Raw genomic sequence first — 4451 nt, 5'->3', positions numbered from 1 at the left:
ACCCCGCGCCCGCCCCGCCCCGAGTCGCAAGGCTGTGCGGCCGCCATTTTAACGTACGCCGGAAGCGGGTTTCAGTGTCTCCTCCACCAAGCGCCATGTCGGTGCTCAGGCGGCTGTGCCTCTTTTACCGCGAGGTGGCCAGAGTGGAGGGAGAGGAGGCGGGGATGAGCGTCATCTTGGGAGTGACTGAGGGGAGGGTTTCCTGTTGTGCAGTCGAGGGAACATTCTGGCAGGAACCTGTTTGTTGCTTTAGGGGATTTCACTGGCTCTGCGAGTTTAGAGCGCCTGCCCATCCCAGGTGGATGAGAGAAGGCTGCTTTGGTCAGTCACCGGTCTTGGGTCGCAGAGGCCGACTTACTGGCCATTCGAGAATGCTTTCGGTTTTGTTTTGGACCTTCCGGCCGCCGTCTCGGAACGGGGCCTGCAACTCCCCGCCCACCCTTAGACCTTGTAAACCCAGCCTGCCGCCGTTGAGTCGACCCCGTGAACGCCGACCTCATAATCCCGGAGTGTCTTAGGTCCCTGGCGAGTCGACCCCGTGAACGCCGACCTCATAATCCCGGAGTGTCTTAGGTCCCTGGCAGTGCGTTTTGTCGAGGATCTTCCTCTGACCCTTGACCTCTCCCAGCGGACGTCTCTTCCCAAGGGCTGACCCCTCCTGACTTCCCCAAAGCACATCCTCAGGCTGACCCTGGCCCCACGTCAAGTTCTTGCGGTTAAACCATAATTCAAAGTCATCCCCCTTGCTGTCGTCCTGACTCATTCGCCAACCTTGAGTTACAAGGGAAGCGATTAAAAATACTGTGCTTTTATCAGGCACAGACATCCTTGCTCTTTAACACAATGAAGAGATCCTTGACAGCACATTTTCCTAAAGCAATGTATCTTTTGAATTCTTGACTGCTGCTATCAAGGGTGTTGACTGTGCAAATATTTTTTCATATAGGCCAGAGTCTCGAATTATTTGCTTACCATAAAAATTGAATAGGTCTGAAGAAATAATACAATCCTGATGTACACCTTTCCTGATTTTAAATCATGCAGTGTGCCTCTGCTCTTTGAACAATATCTTCTTGCTCTGGGTCTTGGTTTCACATGAGCACAATTAAGTGTGCTGGGATTCTTGTCACTGTTACCCATATTTATTGTGATCCACACAGTCAAGTGCATAGCTAATAATACAAACGTAAACATCTTTCTGGTATTCTTTGCTTTCAACCAAGATCCATCTGACAGGAACAATTAAATCTTTAATATCTGGCAGTTCCCTGTTGATGTACTACTCCATCTATTTTGTAATACTTTTTATCAAAATTTTACTTGCATGTGATAAAAATAGTTGCTGTTGTTGTTACATGCTGTGGAGTTGCCTGCAACCCATAGCGCCCCTATGTACAGCAGCAGCTCTGAACCCTGCCCTGTCCTGAGCCAGTCTCACTAATTCCAGCACACCAGCCCCCATTGCCTAGATTGCTGGGTTTTCCTGTCCTGTGTGGGCCCTCTACCCTTCCAAGCATGATTCAAGGATAGGTCTCTCCTGGCCGCATGCCTGAAAGTATGTTAGATGGAGTTTCAAAATCCTAGGCTCCAAAGAGAAATTTGGTGTCACCTTCTGCAAGACAGGCATACATGTTTTCTTGGCAGTCTGTGGTATGTCAAGACTCTTGACCAGCACTACAACTCAAAGGCATCAATTCTTCTGTCATCTTTAGTCATTGTCCAGCTCTTAGATGCATAACAAGTAATTGTGAAGACCATGGCCTGGATTAGGCACACATTAGTCTCTAGACTGACATCATTGCTTCTCAGTACTCTGGAGAGGTCACTGAAAGCAGATTTTCTCAAGGCAAATCATCTTTTAATTTCCTGACTGCTGGTGCTAAAAATGTTGATTGTGGAGCCAAGCAAGCTTTAATTGTTAACAATCCCAACCTCTTCTTCATCTATCATGATGCTGCCAATTGGCCCAGTTGTGAGAATCTTTGTCTTCTTGATGTTAAGTTTCAGTCCATATTGAAGACTACAGTCCTTGACCTTCTGCAGCAAGCACTTCAGGTCCTTCTCATTTTCAGCAAGCAAAGTTGTGTCATCTACATAATGTAGGGTGTTGATGAATCTTTCTCCAATCCTGATGCCGAATTCCTCTTCATAAAGTCTTGCTTCCCGAATTATCTGTTCTGCATATACATTGAAGAGACATGGAGACAGGATACATCCCGGACACATTTCTTTTCTGATTTTGAACCTTGCCGTTTTCCACTGCTCTGTTCTGAGGACTGCTTCCTGGTCCAATGGTGCTGTTTGATAATTTCTGTACCCTGCTGGACCACCTTTTTTAGGAATGGGAACAAATGGAAATCTTTTCCAGCCAATTGGCCAGATAGTGGTCCCCAAATGCCATAGGCTATTGAACACATCCAGGGCTGCATCTATTTCCTGAAAAACATCAGTTAGTATTCCATCAATTCCTGGACCTTATTTTCTGCCAGTGCCATCAGTGTAGCTTGAAATTTTCCCTTCATTACCATTGGTCCTTGTATCATGCTACTTCCTGGAATGGTTCCATGTCAATAAGTTATTATTATTATTATTATTCAGTGTTGCACATTTTCTTCTCCCCTGCCTGCTGAGACATTTTGTTGTGTTGTTTCTGTCATAACACCATTCTTCCCTTCATCTGTTCTACTGCAGTGTTCATTATCCATGTTTTCCTAAGTTCTCTCCCCAATACGCTCCATGTCTGTCCTATTTGATAACAGTGGTGCTATGTAGTATTTGTCCTTTTGTGACTGAGATATTTCCTTCACTCAACAAAATGTTCTCCAAGCTCACCCATGTTGTGTATGTAGTGTTTTTTATGAACTTATTGTTTTTCAGTGCTGCGTAATATTCCGTTGGGTGAATGTACCATAATTTTTTTATCCATTCATCTGTTGATGGGCACTTGGGTTGCTTCCATCTCTTTGCTATTGTGAGTAATGCAGCAGTAAACATGGGTGTGCATACATCTGTTTGAGTCACAACCCTGACTTCTTAAGGGTATATTCCCAGTAGTAACATTGCTGGGTCAAATGATATTTCTATTTCCCACTTTTTGAGAAAGCACCAGACTGCCTTCAAATAGTGATTGCAGATTTTTCTTCCACTTGGAAATGCCAGCCCCTTACCCAATTTAGGTCCCGCTGTGGAATTTTATACACACCTATTATTCTTCTATTTTTTATAATAATGGTCTTATTCAGTATTTCTCTTATGAGACTGAGTTCGTTCACTCAGGATAATGGTCTTTAGCTTCTCTCATGTTATACAGAATTTTTCTAAATCTTTGCTCCTGAGTTCTGCGTAGGCTTTCTCTCATGAATATGTACCACAAATGATCCATGTGCTTGTTGGAGGACATCTGGGCTATTTCCATTTTCTTGCTGTTGTGAATAAGGATGTAATAAACATTGGTGGACAAATAAAAAAAAAACAACAAACAAATAGTGATTGCACCATTTTACACTCTCATCAGTAGTGAATAAAGATTCCATTCTCTCCACAACCCCATCAGCATTTGTTGTTTGCTGGCCTGTTAAACTTCACTATTGTTGCTGGTGTGAGATGATATCTCATAGTTTTAACAAGTTAATTTTTTTATACACCGACTCTGTGTATTCCTTTTATCTTCTTTTGATGCTTCCTGCATCATCTAAGAGTTTGCTCATAGAATCATTCAGTATTGCAACTCTAGGTTTAAATGTGTTCTTTATGTTGAGTTCTTTCATGTTGAGAAATGCTGAGGGCTTCCTTTCCTTTTGGTTTTTTAAGTCCACCTCTATGCACAGTTTGCCTTGTCTTCTTGAACTGCCTTTTGAAATCTTCAGTTCGCTAACATTTATTTGTCTTGGCATATGTTCTAGTGCAATTTTCAGAGTCTCTTCTGACATCCAATTTGGTCTTTTCTTTTTTCCTTTGTTTTTGTAATGATCTTTCACTTTCTTCATGGATGATAGCCTTGAAGTGAATCACAGCTCATGTAGTCATTGGCTATTAGTTTTCAATGCATCAAATTTTTCTTGGGATGATTTGTAAATTCAGTTGGGCTAAACTCAGATTGACTTTATAAGGCAGAACAGAAACGGAAACATCTTTTTCCTGGAGAGAAGCTGATGAATTCCAACTTCACTCCACCAGAACTCTTAAAGTACTATGTTGTTTTGTGCACTCAAGATAGAACTGATTCATAGCCAACCCTCTAGCAAGTTTTTAGAGGCTATACATTGCGTAAGATTGCCCATCATTCTCCTGTTGTTGTTATGTGCCATCGAGTCCTTGCAACTCATAGTGACCCTATGTACAACAGCCCTAAACTCTTCTCTGTCCTGTGCCATTCTCACTGTCTCCGATACACCCAGCCCGATTACCCAGTCACTGAATCAATCCACCTCATAGAGGGCCTTCCCCTCCTG

The sequence above is a fragment of the Elephantulus edwardii genome, unplaced genomic scaffold (assembly GCF_000299155.1).
Source record: "Elephantulus edwardii isolate Elephantulus edwardi_28Jun2011 unplaced genomic scaffold, EleEdw1.0 scaffold00545, whole genome shotgun sequence".
In the NCBI taxonomy this organism is placed as follows: domain Eukaryota; kingdom Metazoa; phylum Chordata; class Mammalia; order Macroscelidea; family Macroscelididae; genus Elephantulus; species Elephantulus edwardii.
Note: the sequence above shows the minus strand (reverse complement) of the source record.